This window comes from Rana temporaria, chromosome 3 (genome assembly GCF_905171775.1).
Source record: "Rana temporaria chromosome 3, aRanTem1.1, whole genome shotgun sequence".
Taxonomy (NCBI): domain Eukaryota; kingdom Metazoa; phylum Chordata; class Amphibia; order Anura; family Ranidae; genus Rana; species Rana temporaria.
This window is the reverse complement of record NC_053491.1, coordinates 4,459,877-4,478,309: the sequence shown is the minus strand read 5'-3', so window position 1 is coordinate 4,478,309 and position 18,433 is coordinate 4,459,877. Positions and strand designations below refer to the sequence as shown.

General features: G+C 49.5%; 1 pseudogene; it reads left to right on the top strand.

Annotated features, from left to right (window-relative positions):
* The first annotated feature begins 3,217 nt into the window (after positions 1-3,217).
* Positions 3,218-3,340, top strand: LOC120933951 (annotated as a pseudogene).
* The last annotated feature ends 15,093 nt before the right edge of the window (positions 3,341-18,433 follow it).

Here is an 18,433-nt window from a genome sequence, read left to right as displayed (position 1 = left end):
CATTGCATGAATGTATGTTATGTTGCCAGCTGCCGCTGGTCTATTCAGATGTCTGGAACTTGAGCGCTGGCAACCTGAATAACGGCAGCTGGTTGGCTGTGCGGAAGTGCCTATCACAGCGAGCGGCTCTGATAAGATTTCCGAGTACAGCCCTCGTCTCCTGGATGTCTTATCCTCAGGACGTACGGGGGGTGCGTTCCTTGGATAAGACTGACGCCCGTCTCAGCCAATCAGGTTCCCCGATTCTGGTTATTGGTAACCTGATTGGCTGAAGCGTCACCATGGCGGGGGAAGACATCGAGGGACGTGGAAGGAATAAGGTAAGTGCATTTTACAGGGCACAGTGGCGACAATGGGCACAGAGGCGACAAAGGGCTCAATGAGATCAATGGTCTGGGGAGGCCAGTAATGCACACAGTGCTCTGGATGGTCTGGGGAGGCCTGTAATGCTCACAGTGCTCTGGATGGTCTGGGGAGGCCTGTAATGCTCACATTGCTCTGGATGGTCTGGGGAGGCCTGTAATGCTCACAGTGCTCTGGATGGTCTGGGGAGGCCTGTAATGCTCACAGTGCTCTGGATGGTCTGGGGAGGCCTGTAATGCTCACAGTGCTCTGGATGGTCTGAGGAGGCCTGTAATACTCACAGTGCTCTGGATGGTCTGAGGAGGCCTGTAATGCTCACAGTGCTCTGGATGGTCTGAGGAGGCCTGTAATGCACACAGTGCTCTGGATGGTCTGGGGAGGCCTGTAATGCTCACAGTGCTCTGGATGGTCTGAGGAGGCCTGTAATGCACACAGTGTTCTGGAAGGTCTGGGGAGGCCTGTAATGCTCACAGTGCTCTGGATGGTCTGGGGAGGCCTGTAATGCTCACAGTGCTCTGGATGGTCTGGGGAGGCCTGTAATGCTCACATTGCTCTGGATGGTCTGGGGAGGCCTGTAATGCTCACAGTGCTCTGGATGGTCTGGGGAGGCCTGTAATGCTCACAGTGCTCTGGATGGTCTGGGGAGGCCTGTAATGCTCACAGTGCTCTGGATGGTCTGAGGAGGCCTGTAATACTCACAGTGCTCTGGATGGTCTGAGGAGGCCTGTAATGCTCACAGTGCTCTGGATGGTCTGAGGAGGCCTGTAATGCACACAGTGCTCTGGATGGTCTGGGGAGGCCTGTAATGCTCACAGTGCTCTGGATGGTCTGAGGAGGCCTGTAATGCACACAGTGTTCTGGAAGGTCTGGGGAGGCCTGTAATGCTCACAGTGCTCTGGATGGTCTGAGGAGGCCTGTAATGCACACAGTGTTCTGGAAGGTCTGGGGAGGCCTGTAATGCTCACAGTGCTCTGGATGGTCTGAGGAGGCCTGTAATGTACACAGGGCTCTGGATGGTCTGAGGAGGGCTGTAATGCTCACAGTGCTCTGGATGGTCTGAGGAGGCCTGTAATGCTGCACAGTGCTCTGGATGGTCTGAGGAGGCCTGTAATTCACACAGTGCTTTGGATGGTCGGAGGAGGCCTGTAATGCACACAGTGCTCTGGATGGTCTGAGGAGGCATGTAATGCACACAGTGCTCTGGATGGTCTGGGGAGGCCTGTAATGCTCACAGTGCTCTGGATGGTCTGAGGAGGCCTGTAATGCACACAGTGCTCTGGATGGTCTGAGGAGGCCTGGAATGCTGCACAGTGCTCTGGATGGTCTGATGAGGCCTGTAATTCACACAGTGCTTTGGATGGTCGGAGAGGCCTGTAATACTGCACAGTGCTCTGGACAGTGGTCTGAGGGGCCTGTAATTCTGCACAGTGCTCTGGACAGTGGCTATAATGCTACACAGTGGTCTGAATAGTGCCCCAAGGGAGAGATAAAGGCAAGCAAAGAGCCACATTTGGCCCGTGGGCCGCAGTTTGAAGACCCCTAGGGTAATTCCTTTTACGGGGCTGTTGTGTTCTCCTGGCTGGGAGTGCAGGGAGCCATCCTTGCTGGGAAGACACACAGTAATTATTGACAATATGTATACCCGCTAGCAAAAGCCTTTGATGGCATGGCACAGTGCCGACAATTGATGGGAACAGTGGCTGCATTTGGCATGGCACAGTGTCGACAGTTGATGGTACAGTGGCTGTGTTTGGCATGGCACAGTGGCAACAATTGATGGGCACAGTGGCGATAATGGCATGGCACAGTGGCGACAATTGATAGCATGGCACAGTGGCGACAATTTATTGCACAGTGGCTGCGTTTGGCATGGCACAATGGTGACAATTGATGGGAACAGTGGGGACAATGGCATGGCACAGTGGCTGCATTTGATGGGCACAGTGGCGACAATGGCATGGCACAGTGGCGACAATGGCATGGCACAGTGGCAACAATTGATGGCATGGCACAGTGGTGACAATTGATGGCACAGTGGCTGCGTTTGATGGGCACAGTGGCTGCGTTTGATGGGCACAGTGGCGGCAATTGATGGGCACAGTGAGGCTGCAATTGATGTTTTTTTTGTTTGCCCCCCCCCCCCCCAAAAAAAAAATGTTGAACACCAGCCACCACTGGTATCAGAGTTGTAGATACGGTCATTTTTAGCAGAGGGTTCCCTGCGACCGGAAAGTTATTTCAAGGGTTCCTCTGCGTTGAGAAGGTTGGGAAAGGCCGATCTACACGTAAGGGAAGAGAGTTGGATTTGGTAAATTTGTATGAAATTCCATTGCATGTAATATGAAGCGACCTTATGGAGACATAAAACATACGTGACTTATTGTTTAGGTGACGGGGAATCTGTCGTCGGATGAAGTCGGGATCTTCCCGGTAATAGAGGTGAGGAGGACAGTTTCTCGTGTCTCTGAAGATCACATCAGATCAGCCACCAGGACACCGTCCACTGGCGGCCGGCCCACATGCGTTTATACGACACGCGTTACTTTTATGGGGTGATTCATTTCAAGGCTCTTTTGAGAATTATATACAAGTGACAGGATCTGTCCAAACTGTGGGCATGTTTGTTAGATCTGGAAAATGAAACACTTTTTTTACAAGATGTTTGTATAACTCGGAACATCTGTCCTCCCTCTCTCTCTCTCCCTCTCCCTCTCTCCCTCTCCCTCTCTCTCTCTCTCTCGGATTTCCTTCCCTCTTCATTTATGGGGTTTGTCCCGGAGCACCGCAGATGGAATTAAGTTAACACTCTCCATGCCAATATTGAGACAGTATTGTAGTATTTTCCCCACTTTTCCCCGCTTCTCGGCCTTTTGGCTAAGATCAAGTGTAGTATCTGTTCTTATCAGTGGTGGTGCTAAGCTGACTGTCCCCGGTACCCTGTGGCAGGGGGAAAGGGATGGCAGTCGGCGGACGCTAAGCCTGTTGGCGTGGAGGTGAAAGCCTTCTGATCGGGACAGAGAGGCATGAGGTCGTAGCTGAAGGGCCGGGTCCCTGGCCTTTGGCCTGGATTTGGTGGTATCTGCCCCAGTCAGTTGTTCGGGAGAGAACCCTTGCTCCTCCTTTTACCGGGAGGGGCGGGTAGTATTTCCCGAATGTGATTATGTAGGAGAGATAGGGGTTGTGGGTAGTAGCCTGCATAGGTGGGCTCTCCCCGACCTCTTCTCCTACCTTCCTGGCTGGGAAGGGTGCTGCCGGTCCGGACCGGGGGCTAGGGACCGTTAAAAAGCCTGTGGAGATAGTGCCCCTGGAGTGGCAGTCCAGGGGTGCCATACATTGCACGAGTGTTGAGGGGCACTCATCGTGTGGCACCTTAGGTCACTGATCTCCACATTCACACTTTTCACACCTGCCTCTAGAGCCGGGCCTTTTGGCTAGGACCAGAGGAATTTTTGTTTCCTGGCCGGAGGGCCGGCCAACGTATTGCACTTTACCTCACTCTTCCTTCTTCCCCACTTTCCTTTTTTATTTTACCCCCTGTTTGTCACGTTTTGGTCTTTTTTTGTTTTTGTTTGGTGCTTGGCACTTTATGTGTGGCGAGTAGGGTGCTGGTCCTCGGGCCTGCTCTGAAAGTCTTGGGAGTCGGTGGACACGGCCTTCTGGCTTAGTTTGCTCTTATGGGGTCTCCCTTCGGGGGAGCCTCACCGAGGAGGGTTCTGTCCCTCCGAGGATGTTGGGTCCTTGTGGCTTCGGCTGTATGGGCCACAGATTACTCTTTTCCCTGCCAGGAGCCTAACGCCCCGGGGGATCAGAGCTGGGTCCTTTTCGGAGGACCATTTGACGATGCACCCGTCGCAGTTTTTTGTGTTTCACTCTTTATGTGTGTGCACATTTTTTCCTGCATCGGGTGGAGTTTTTGGGTTGTGTTTTGCACGCCACAGGCTTTTCAATAGAATTTTTTTTTGTATTTTCCCCATGATCATACGTCCAATTCCACGAATATATACAGTATCTCACAAAAGTAAGTACACCCCTCACATTTGTGTAAATATTTTCTTCTCTCTTTACGGCCCGGATTCACAAAGCACTTACGCAGACGTATCTCCAGATACGCCGCGTAAGTGCAAATATGCGCCGTCGTATCTGTGCGCCGTGCCCACAAACTAAGATACGCCTAAAAAAAGGCTTCATCCGACCGACGTAACTTGCCTACGCCGGCGTAGAGTGGGCGCATATTTACGCTGGATGCATTTGGCGCTCCCATTGATTTTCTATTCACATATGCAAATGAGGGAGATACGCCGATTCACGAACATATGTGCGCCCGACCCAGTGCGCGTAAAGTCCTACGTCCGGCGTAAAGTTATGCCCCATAAAGGAGGTGTAACTCGGCAGAATCAATGCAAAGGTCTGCACCAGGGAACACAAGCCGACGTATTTTACGTAGTTTACGTTGGACGTGAATATGACTGGGCGTAGGTTACGTTCACGCCGTAGGCAGTGATCCGGCGTATCTTAGGGAGTTGTGCCGACGTGATTCTGAGCATGCGCACTGGGATGTGTCCACGGGACAGCGGATGCGCCGTTCGTTATACGTATCTGTCTGGCGCTCGGCCCATCATTTGCATGAGGTCACGCCTCATTTGCATGGCTCACACCCACTTCCACCTACACCGGCTTACGCCTAGGAAACCCAGCGCAGTTTTGGCAGCACTGGCTTTGTGAATTCAGTGCTTTCCTCTCTGCGCTGTGTCGGCGTGAATCCGGGCCTTCATGTGACAACACTGAAGAAATTACACTTTGTATCTACAATGTAATGTAGTGAGTGTACAGCTTGTATAACAATGTAAATTTGCCGTCCCCTCAAAATAACTCAACACACAGCTATTAATGTCTAAACCGCTGGCCACAAAAGTCAGTACACCCCTAAGAATAATGTCCAAATTGGGCCCAAAGTGTCAATATTTTGTGTGGCCGCCATTATTTTTCAGCACGGCCTTAACCCTCTTGGGCATGGAGGTCACCAGAGCTTTACAGGTTGTCACTGGAGTCCTCTTCCCCTCCTCCATGACTACATCACAGAGCTGGTGGATGTGGGAGACCTTGCGCTCCTCCACCTTCCGTTTGAGGATCCCCCACAGATGATCAATAGGGTTTAGGTCTGGAGACATGCTTGGCCGGTCCATCACCTTTACCCTCAGCTTCTTTAGCAAGGCAGTGGTGGTCTTGGAGGTGTGTTTGGGGGGGTTATCATGTTGGAATACTACCCTGCGGTCCAATCTCTGAAGGGAGGGGATCATTCTCTGCTTCAGTATGTCACAGTACATGTAGGCATTCATGGTTCCCTCAATGATCTGTAGCTCCCCAGTGCCGGCAGCACTCATGCAGCCCCAGACCATAACACTCCTACCACGATGCCTAAACTGTAGACAGGACACACGTGTGTACGAGGCTTTCAGGTTTCCCTTCTGGGAAATGACGATATGCCCACGATACGCCGGCGTTGGCAAGTTACGTCGGTCGGATGAAGCCTATTTTAAGGCGTATCTCAGTTTATGGGCACGGCGCATAGATACGACGGCGCATAGTTACACTTACGCGGCGTATCTCGAGATACGTCGGCGTAAGTGCTTTGTGAATCCGGGCCCATATGTATAAGTCCAGCTTGAAAAGCCTAGCACTATCATACCGATTATGAAAGCCTAGCACTATCATACCGATTATGAAAGCCTAGCACTATCATACTGATTATGAAGGCCTAGCACTATCATACCGATTATGAAAGCCTAGCACTATCATACTGATTATGAAAGCCCAGCACTATCATACCGATTATGAAAGCCTAGCACTATCATACCGATTATGAAGGCCTAGCACTATCATACCGATTATGAAAGCCTAGCACTATCATACTGATTATGAAAGCCTAGCACTATCATACCGATTATGAAAGCCTAGCACTATCATACCGATTATGAAAGCCTAGCACTATCATACTGATTATGAAGGCCTAGCACTATCATACCGATTATGAAAGCCTAGCACTATCATACTGATTATGAAAGCCCAGCACTATCATACCGATTATGAAAGCCTAGCACTATCATACTGATTATGAAAGCCTAGCACTATTATACTGATTATGAAAGCCTAGCACTATCATACTGATTATGAAAGCCTAGCACTATCATACTGATTAGGAAAGCCTAGCACTATCATACTGATTATGAAAGCCTAGCACTATCATACCGATTATGAAAGCCTAGCACTATCATACCGATTATGAAAGCCTAGCACTATCATACTGATTATAAAAGCCTAGCACTATCATACTGATTATGAAAGCCTAGCACTATCATACTGATTATGAAAGCCTAGCACTATCATACTGATTAGGAAAGCCTAGCACTATCATACTGATTAGGAAAGCCTAGCACTATTATACTGATTATGAAAGCCTAGCACTATCATACTGATTATGAAAGCCTAGCACTATCATACTGATTAGGAAAGCCTAGCACTATCATACTGATTATGAAAGCCTAGCACTATCATACCGATTATGAAAGCCTAGCACTATCATACCGATTATGAAAGCCTAGCACTATCATACTGATTATGAAAGCCTAGCACTATCATACTGATTATGAAAGCCTAGCACTATCATACTGATTAGGAAAGCCTAGCACTATCATACTGATTAGGAAAGCCTAGCACTATCATACTGATTAGGAAAGCCTAGCACTATCATACTGATTATGAAAGCCTAGCACTATCATACCGATTATGAAAGCCTAGCACTATCATACTGATTATGAAAGCCTAGCACTATCATACTGATTAGGAAAGCCTAGCATTGTCGTGCGGAAGGCTTCCTACGGTATTATATTAGTAAATGTCACAACATGATAATCCATAGAAGGTGAGCGCTTCATTTTCCTCCCCTCCCCCCCGCCGCTGACCCGCGCCTATTAGGCCGGAGTAAGAAAATGATATGGAAAAAATAAAATGGAGTCAGCACCTTATTATCTGCAATAAAACAATTTCTCCGGAGCTTCCCCGCCGGCCGTTAAACACAAAGGCCACATTATCTCTGCTGTAAACCTTGATTAAAGTTTATAACGGCAATAAGCCCCTCAAAAATTCATTGTCCCCGCAGTTAATGAGACGTTTAATGGCGCTAACAAGCGATCGCTCACATATTATGGCTCGGATAACACTTCTCCCCCTGTGTCTGCGGATGGCGGAGGCGGCTCTTCGTCTTCTGCATGTTTGCGGCATAAATTCCGACACAAATAATGGCTGATGTAGCACATCCCTTCTTCGGGTTACATTAAAGAGTACCTGTCACCACCTAATATAACAACAAAGGCGTACTACAGTAACTGTTGTGTACAAGGAGGATACAAAGAACAATTGCGGTAACCCATCATAACCCGGTCCTGCCACTTACTGGTCTATCTTTACTATTCTGAAAGTGACTGTTATATTGCAAGTTTTTTATATATATATATATATATATACCGTATTTGCCGGGATATACTCGCCGTATAAGACGACCCCCTTCCTACTAGTCTGTCTGGAAGCTGAGGGGTAGCCGGAACAACCGCTGACAGGAACAACCGCTGACAGAAACAGGCATTTTTCAAATCTCACGGTGCCATTACATTACATGACATGCCTCACTGTGCCATTCCATTACATGCCTCACTGTGCCATTCCATTACATACCCCACTGTGCCATTCCATTACATGCCCCACTGTGCCGTTCCATTACATGCCCCACTGTGCCGTGCCATTCCATGCCCCCAATGTGCCATTCCATGCCTCCACTGTGCCATTCCATGCCCCCAATGTGCCATTCCATGCCTCCACTGTGCTATTCCATGCCCCCACTGTGCCATTCCATGCCCCCAATGTGCCATTCCATGCCTCCACTGTGCCATTCCATGCCTCCACTGTGCCATTCCATGCCTCCACTGTGCCATTCCATGCCCCCACTGTGCCATTCCATGCCTCCACTGTGCCATTCCATGCCTCCACTGTGCCATTCCATGCCTCCAATGTGCCATTCCATGCCCCCAATGTGCCATTCCATGCCTCCACTGTGCTATTCCATGCCCCCACTGTGCCATTCCATGCCTCCACTGTGCCATTCCATGCCTCCACTGTGCCATTCCATGCCTCCACTGTGCCATTCCATGCCCCCAATGTGCCATTCCATGCCTCCACTGTGCCATTCCATGCCCCCACTGTGCCATTCCATGCCTCCACTGTGCCATTCCATGCCTCCACTGTGCCATTCCATGCCTCCACTGTGCCATTCCATGCCCCCACTGTGCCATTCCATGCCTCCACTGTGCCATTCCATGCCTCCACTGTGCCATTCCATGCCCCCACTGTGCCATTCCATGCCCCCACTGTGCCATTCCATGCCTCCACTGTGCCATTCCATGCCTCCACTGTCCATCACATGCCTCTACTGTGCCGGCCAAGAAGATCTCCCTACCTTATTTTTGTGCTGTGGACATCCATGTTCCAGGCTGCGGGCATCCATGATTCAAAAGCCACGTCTCCTCCTCAGACTGTTTCGTGATAGGCGGAACACAAATTTTCCCAGCAGGGCCTCTGTTCAGTGTTCCGCCTATCATGGACGTCCTCTCGTCCGAGGATGAGAAGGCATCCGTGATAGACTGAACACTGAACAGAGGCCCCGCTGGGAAAATAAGTGTTCCGCCTATCACGGAACAGTCTGAGGAGGAGGCGCGGCTTTTAAATCATGGATGCCCGCAGCCTGAAACATGGATGTCCGCAGCCTGAAACATGGATGTCCGCAGCCTGAAACATGGATGTCCGCAGCCTGACGGAGACAGATCCGGCGTATAAGACGACCCCCGACTTTGGATGCATTTTTTTGCATCCAAAAGGTCGTCTTATACGCCGGCAAATACGGTATTCTTGTCATATTATATGTAGAATAAAAATAGTAATTTTATATAGATATAAATTGCACACTGGAAGCGCCACATTAAAATCGGTTTGTTCATGTGATGAGAGTCACTTTGGGTGGGGGGCTTGTGGAACCCAGCTTACCTAAGAGAGCTCTGGAAACTCCTTGTCCAGCTCCCCCGGCCCCTCCCATGTCTATTAGGGGTACAGGGTAACTGAGAACCCCAGTCTGATCTGCACTGTAAACCTGACTTCATCACCTTGGAATAAATCTAAATCTGGACTTTGACGGGTATCACTTTGGGGGGGGGGGGGGGGCTTGTGGAACCCAGCTTACCTTAGAGAGCTCTGGAAACTCCTTGTCCAGCTCCCCCTTAAAGAGCTCTGGAAACTCTTTGTCCAGCTCCCCCGGCCCCTCCTATGTGTCACCCTGTGTCTATTAGGGGCACAGGGTAACTGAGAAAGCCAGTCTGATCTGCAATGCAAACCTGACTACATCACCTTGGAATAGATCTAAATCTGGACTTTGACGGGTATCACTTTGGGTGGGGGGGCTTGTGGAACCCAGCTTACCTTAGAGAGCTCTGGAAACTCCTTATCCAGCTCCCCCGGCTCCTCCTATGTGTCACCCTGTGTCTTTTGGGGGCACAGGGTAACTGAGAACCCCAGTCTGATCTGCACTGCAAACCTGACTACATCACCTTGGAATAGATCTAAATCTGGACTTTGACGGGTATCACTTTGGGTGGGGGGGCTTGTGGAACCCAGCTTACCTTAGAGAGCTCTGGAAACTCCTTATCCAGCTCCCCCGGCTCCTCCTATGTGTCACCCTGTGTCTTTTGGGGGCACAGGATAACTGAGAACCCCAGTCTGATCTGCACTGCAAACCTGACTTCATCAACTTGGAATAAATAAAAATGTAGACTTTGACGGGCGTCACTTTGGGCGGGGGGCTTGTGGAACCCAGCTTAGCTTAGAGAGCTCTGGAAACTCCTTGTCCAGCTCCCCCGACCCCTCTTATGTTTTAGTTTGTGTCTAGTAGGGGCACAAGATGACCGAAAACCCCTGTCGGGTCTTCACTAATCAGACTCACCGTAAAACCACACCGGATTCAGCATTTTCTTTTACCCCTGTTATCCCGGGTCTTATATGTGTGGTTTGTGTTGAAAAAATGGAGGGGCCTTTTGCTTGGGACAGTTATATTTCTGAACAATCTCCTTAAAAAAAATATGTTTCCTTCTTTTTTTTGTACAACCCATGATCACATGACTATTGTTGCTTTCTTTGTTTTCCTGTTACATTGCAGCGCAAGGACACACAAAGTTTTCATACACTTTATTTTACAAACACCACTAAAAAAAATACGCAAATCAAAGCAGTAAAATAATTTTCATATTTCGCCCCAAACCCTCAGAGAAGGCTAAACGCGGCATTGGCAGACCACACCGTTGCCTTTTTAAAGCGCCGTCAGCTACAGTGAAAAAAATAAAATGCCCGTTCATTGAGATCTTTGCAGGTGTCTGTCGGGGCGCGGGCTCATTTAGACGCGGGCCTGAATAATTCAGAAGCACGAGAGTAATATTGGCGTATCAATAACCCGGTGTTATCCGTCTCTGGCCCTGAGCGTGACACTGATGCAGCCCATCCCTATTTTCTCCCATGAATAATTTAAGGCCGGATTGCTCCCCGTGTAGGACGGGCCCTGCTGGGTTTTGCCGGGAAATTAATTTTCCTCCCGGTAAACGAGCGACAGGAAATCAATTAATCGCGTATTATTCTATAAGGAGACGAAGTAACAGAAACATAGGGAGAGACGGCAGCCATAGATCAGCAAATGCTTTTATTGGCAGAGTGCTTCTCACCGATGTGAGTTCAGCCGGGGTAGAGGCAATTTATGTCCCCAGAATGGATTAGTGTTCAGAGGCAGGCAAGGGGGATGATGGGAAGGAAAATCGACCAATCAAAGATGTGATATGTTGCGGCTGCAGACTGTTCTGGTGCGCCACCGGGCATTCTGTCCGCTCAACTGGGATAGGTGCAACCAGGGCTTTTTTTCAGGGGGAACTTGGGGGAACTCCGTTCCACCACCTCTGGCTCAGACCCTTTGGTGCCCGCTCACCACAATCACTTGTAAACACAGAAGTCTGATTTCTGTGTTTACAAGTGACAGCTCTGCACTCTGTGTGTAACCCCCCCTGAACTCTGCACTCTGTATGTAATGCAATTCTGGTATTTAATGCCCCTTTAAGACCCTTCTACTGTTTGTGAAATCTGAACGGGGTCATGGTTGAGTTCCTGCACCTATTTTCTGAGAAAAAAAGCTCTGGGTGCAACCAAGGCGGCCTAGGAGTTTCTTACTTGGAAAAAGTATTCATACCCCTTGACATTCTCCACCTTTTGGTTGAGAGTTGGAAGATACGATCATAAATTATCAATCGCATTTCTGTCTTCACCACGCAGCCTCATAATCTGATCAGATTCATGAACAAAGCATCCTTGACGTTTCCCACATTTTGTCATGTTACAACCAAAAATGTACCGTATATACTCGAGTATAAGCCGACCCGAATATAAGCCGAGGCACCTAATTTTACCACAAAAAACTGGGAAAACTTATTGACTTGAGTATAAGTTTGAGTATTAGTGTCCCATCATTGGTGTCAGTGGGAGGAATAGTGTCCCATCATTGGTATCCTTGGGAGGAATAGTGTCCCATCATTGGTATCAGTGGGAGGAATAGTGCCCCATCATTGGTATCAGTGGGAGGAATAGTGTCCCATCATTGGTGTCAGTTGGAGGAATAGTGTCCCATCATTGGTATCAGTGGGAGGAATAGTGTCCCATCATTGGTATCAGTGGGAGGAATAGTGTCCCATCATTGGTGTCAGTGGGAGGAATAGTGTCCCATCATTGGTGTCAGTGGGAGGAATAGTGTCCCATCATTGGTGTCAGTGTGAGGAATAGTGTCCCATCATTGGTGTCAGTGGGAGGAATACTGCCCCATCATTGGTATCAGTGGGAGGAATAGTGTCCCATCATTGGTGTCAGTGGGAGGAATAGTGTTCCATCATTGGTATCAGTTGGAGGAATAGTGTCCCATCATTGGTGTCAGTGGGAGGAATAGTGTCCCATCATTGGTGTTAGTGGGAGGAATAGTGTCCCATCATTGGTGTCAGTGGAAGGAATAGTGTCCCATCATTGGTATCAGTGGGAGGAATAGTGTCCCATCATTGGTGCCAGTGGGAGGAATAGTGTCCCATCATTGGTGCCAGTGGGAGGAATAGTGTCCCATCATTGGTGCCAGTGGGAGGAATAGTGTCCCATCATTGGTGCCAGTGGGAGGAATAGTGTCCCATCATTGGTGTCAGTGGGAGGAATAATGACTCATATCAGTGGAAAGGACGATGCTCCAAGGGCTGGGTAAAGGTGAGTAAAAGGCCACATCTGCCCTGCAGGCCACAGGTTGGTGACCTCTAATGTAGAACTTAATCCCCAGTGGTTTTGATAATTACATTTAATTCTTTCTATAGCCAGTTCCAGGAGAGTTTCGTCTTTCTGTGCCGCTGGACGTTGGACAACACGGGATTAAACGATTCAGCGACTATAAACTGCTCTCCTTGGCCCCTTGGCCGGCGGCCCCAACTTGCTTACCCCAAAAAATAGCTCGTTCTGCCTGAGAAGATGAAAAAACACGACGTGCTCTTATAATGCTTTTATTTACATGACTTTGTGCCTTACAGATACGAGGCGCCATCAATCAGGGGGATTGCCGTAATGGCTTCTCACTCTAATAATGAAACGGGGCCGTTACCGAACGTGCGTGTCACGTTATTACAGACAAATGCCGTAAACTTCCTTAAGTACTTCATTTGATGCACTCTCTCAGAAATTCCCATTATTCACAATAACTAATAAACAGCAACATTATAAAACAGCGTGAAATCATTACTCTTAACGCGCGTGTATTCCTTCATTCTGAGCGAGAACCATATCACTCATTACCAGATTGCAATATGTTCCCTGTTAGCGTTCCGATAAACACACTTATTTGTCAAGAAGCCTAAAGAGCCTCGTGATTTAGATGATCTGAAAAGAACTGTCTGTGATGCTCAATACAACCAACGCGGTTCAGCTTTATATTTCCTAATATGTCCTGGAAACATATAGGGAATGGAGTAGGGCCAAACACTCCGCCCCCCCCCCCCCCGGGTCGGTTTGTGCCAGAACTTGCAAAAGTTTGGACCCAAACTCCGAACCCTATTAAAGTCTGTGGGATCCGAACTTGAAAAATCAAAAGCCCCCATTTTCAAAAGGCTTATATGTACGTTATTGGACGTTAAAAGTGTATGGGGGTCTGGGTACTGCCCTGGGGGACAGGTATCTGAAAGGCGGTTAGAGTTCCCCCACTTCTTCAAACACCGCCAAAGGCTTGATCTCCGAGCTGTACTCCAGAATAGGAGCCAAAACAATAAGAGCAGGATAGGATGGGAGAGAGACGTAGGTCAAATGACCACGGAACAGTGGAGTGCGATCTTGAGGAGGGGGGGTACTGGTCTCGATCTCCCCATCTCAGAAAGTATCTCACTTGTTCCTCTTGCATATAGTCTATTACACCCCCAGGAGGATGTTTAATCTTGGGTGGAGACGCACTGATGAATGTCCAAGGTGTAGATCATCAGGCAATCTCATCCACATGCTATGGAAATGCCCAAAGCTATTTAGATACAGGGAGTAGGTGGTGGACACAATAAATAGAACCTTTAAAACCTGAGTCCAAGACATGCCTATTGGGTAGTATAGAGGAGGACAGAGTGCCAGCCGGCTCCCTTGAGGTGGTGCTGAGATGCCTCTTCCAGGCAAGAAAGTTAATTGCATGGAGGTGGCAGACGCCACCCACTGCCATATCTTGGGTTGAAACCATCAACTCAAAGATTTGGAGCGAGAGAGTGACACTTACCAGTCAGGGCAACTATAGGAAGTTCGAGAGGATGTGGAAACCTCGGCTGGATGAAACAGGATGTCCTATATAAGAAGACGGTAGTTGGCCCTCAAATTTTGTATATATCTTAACTCGTGACCGGACATCCCCTTTTAGGGAAGACACTCATTTAAAAAAAACTAGTTTATGGTGTGCGGGAAGGTTTGGGGGGGGGGGTGGTTGGGTGAGGGTTAGAAGGGTGGGTAAAGGAATGGGTGTAAACGAGTGAAGATGGGACACTATTCCTCCCACTGACACCAATGATGGGACACTATTCCTCCCAATGACACCAATGATGGGGCACTATTTCTCCCAATGACACCAATGATGGGACACTATTCCTCCCACTGACACCAATGATGGGACACTATTCCTCCCACTGACACCAATGATGGGACACTATTCCTCCCACTGATACCAATGATGGGACACTATTCCTCCCACTGGTATCAATGATGGGACACTATTCCTCCCAATGACACCAATGATGGGACACAATTCCTCCCAATGACACCAATGATGGGACACTATTCCTCCCACTGACACCAATGATGGGCCACAATTCCTCCAATGACAGGGGATTGTGTACTCCCACTGACACTGGGACATGTTGTACTCCCGATGGTTAGGGTCCGGCCCTCCTAAAGTCTGAAGCCCAGTAAACTGGCCCTTTGCTTAGAAAGTTTGGAGACCCCTGTTATAGAGAGCAATGGATCTTTTGGAGTTTAAATGCAATAATAAAATTGTGTGGATTATAAAATATTTCTACAAGTTCTTCCTGTGTTCCCTAAAAGTCACTGATCTTTTGTATCCTTTACATTTTTGGTACATCACACATCCGATTCCCCTTCCCCTTCTCAACAGCCCACCTTCTGCCATCACTAATACAAAGGCAAAAGCAGGAAATAATCTGAATATATAATATATACAGTGCTGTATATTTTCTATAGAATCCCTTCAGTTAGTTTTTAGAGTAAAAGTGAAACAATCTGCTTTGATAATTCATTTATGTGGCCAGTGAGCTCCGGATTCATGGCGCCCGTGTGACTCGATGGCGCACTCTTTGTGAAATGATGCTTGTAAAACGTATTACAGCCGAGGATTATTATTACCGATCGCCAAGGCAAAAAAATTGTCATATCTTCATTTTCAGTACTACAGTATTAGATGTACTTCAATGTATATAGAGAACTACAGATTTCATTTGGTACTTTGAAAAATGAAGAGTCCAAACCCTGCAAGAGGATATTTCCATTCTCAGTGCCCTGCATCTACAGAATGTTCTCCACTGTCCCATCTGAAGAACCCCCTCGACTGCTTCATCTACAGAATGTTCTCCACTGCTCCATCGGAAGAGCCTACTCTACGGCTCCATCTACAGAATGTTCTCCACTGCCCCATCTGAAGAACCCACTCGACTGCTTCATCTACAGAATGTTCTCCATGGCTCCATCTGAAGAACCTACTCTACGGCTCTCTCTACAGAATGTTCTCCACTGCTCTATCTGAAAAACTCACACTACGGCTCTATATATAGAATGTTCTCCATGGCTCCATCTGAAGAACCTACTCTACTGCTTCATCTACAGAATGTTCTCCACTGCTCCATCCACAGATTGCCCTGCATTCCTTCATCTACAGAATTTTCTCCACTGCCCTATCTACCGAATGTTCTCCACTGCTCCATCTGAAGGGCGCTCTCCATGGCTCCATCTGAAGAACACTCACCACTGTTCCATCTACAGAATGCTCTCCATTGCTCCATCTGAAGAACCCACTCTACAGCTCTATCTACTGAACGTTCTCCACTGCTCCATCCAAAGAGTGTCCTGCCTTGCTCCATCTACAGAATGTTCTCCACTGCTCCATCCACAGAGTGCCCTGCATTCCTCCATCTACAGAATTTTCTCCACTGCCCTATCTGAAGATGAAGAACCCACTCTACAGCATTACCTACTGAATGCGCCATCTGAAGGGCGCTCTCCACTGCGCCATCTGAAGGGCACTCTCCACTGCTCCATCTGAAGGGCACTCTCCACTGCTCCATCTGAAGGGTGCTCTCCACTACTCCATCTGAAGAACTCTCTCCTTTGCTTCATCTAACAACCCGCCCCCTCTCACACTCCACCCAGGGCACCCATCCCTCCCGCCCACCCCTTGTACCGCCTCTGTACACAGGTTCTGAGGCTAATTTAATGAAGACAAGGCACTAAAGTGAGTTTAACTACCACCTTAATCAGCCACAGAACCCGTGTAATTAATATGTGTTCAGTTTTAAAGAGATGAGGTGGCAATCCTACCTTGACCCATGTAGATAAGATGTCCCACCTTGTTTTGTGTCTGCCTGACCATGAGGACTCACCATCTCCCATTACTAAATTAATGAGACCACACAAGAATTTGAGTACAAATGGCCATATCAGCCTTTTTATTAACAAAAACAACTTATCGGCCTGTTGGTCTTATGACGGCACCCAGAATTCCAACTTGTTCCACTTGTGGACCTTTTACCTGTAGCGCCTGGTTACTTTGAAGTACCGGTGCTATTTAAGTTTAAAAAGAGATCAGAGTGTAGTTAAACTCTGATCCAAATTGTTATGTTCAAAACAGGGTCTCTGCTTCAGCTTGGCTGTGCTGTGGCTCATTCTGTTGTGCTGGGGTGTTCTTCCCACCCCTGTGCAGTAGATGGCAGCAGTGGAGTCAAGGTTTGGGTGCTCTTCCCCAGCAGCCAATCAGGAGGGTTGGGCCTCACTGTGCATGCTGGAGGAGGGTATTTATGGGGCAGACACCATTGGATCTGGGTCTTCTTCCAGTGTGGCACCCACCTTTAGGGTGGCCACATCACAGCGCCCCAGCGTTATGGCCTACCTGGCCGGGGCGTGCGTGCCACGCGGTGTTCCTGGTTCCAGGACCATGTTGGTCCGGAACATTTGAGCAGCGAAGGGGACCCAGTGATCGACTGGGTTCCCATCTTTGAGGATCCCAAGCGGTATAGCTGTTTGGTGGGGAGTCCGTCTGAGGAACGCCAAAGAGAGGCTGACGGTCCAAAAGGATTTCGACAAACCCCCGGGGATCGAGGTAGCCGGACACTGAAGGATTGATCACCTGTCAGTCAGTACCTGGGCGACATTAAGAAGGAGATCCAGGCGTAATTCACCTAAGGAGGATTATCTCCGTAACTACAATCAGAGAGGACCTGTGGCAGAGGCGTCTCCCTGACCTCTATTTCAGGAGGGTCTGTGGCAGAGACTTTATCCTACAAATGTTCGAGTGATACTCCGGCTGCCAGGTCAGTGAGAGAGGTCTGTCCGGGTCGGTGAGAGAGGCCTGTCCGGGTCAGTGGGAGGGGCCTGTCCAGGTCGGTGAGAGAGGCCTGTCCAGGTCAGTGGGATGGGCCTGTCCAGGTCGGTGAGAGAGGCCTGTCCGGGTCGGTGAGAGAGGCCTGTCCGGGTCGGTGAGAGAGGCCTGTCCGGGTCGGTGAGAGAGGCCTGTCCTGGTCGGTGAGAGAGGCCTGTCCGGGTCAGTGGGAGGGGTCTGTCCGGGTCGGTGAGAGAGGCCTGTCCGGGTCGGTGAGAGAGGCCTGTCCTGGTCGGTGAGAGAGGCCTGTCCGGGTCAGTGGGAGGGGTCTGTCCGGGTCAGTGAGAGAGGCCTGTCCGGGTCAGTGAGAGAGGCCTGTCCGGGTCGGTGAGAGAGGCCTGTCCGGGTCGGTGAGAGAGGCCTGTCCGGGTCGGTGAGAGAGGCCTGTCCGGGTCGGTGAGAGAGGCCTGTCCGGGTCGGTGAGAGAGGCCTGTCCGGGTCGGTGAGAGAGGCCTGTCCGGGTTGGTGAGAGACGCCTGTCCTGGTCGGTGAGAGAGGCCTGTCCTGGTCGGTGAGAGAGGCCTGTCCGGGTCAGTGAGAGAGGCCTGTCCGGGTCAGTGGGAGGGGTCTGTCCGGGTCAGTGAGAGACGCCTGTCCTGGTCGGTGAGAGAGGCCTGCCCGGGTCAGTGAGAGAGGCCTGTCCTGGTCAGTGAGAGAGGCCTGTCCGGGTCAGTGAGAGAGGCCTGTCCGGGTCAGTGGGAGGGGTCTGTCCGGGTCAGTGAGAGAGGCCTGTCCGGGTCAGTGAGAGAGGCCTGTCCGGGTCAGTGGGAGAGACCTGTCCGGGTCAGT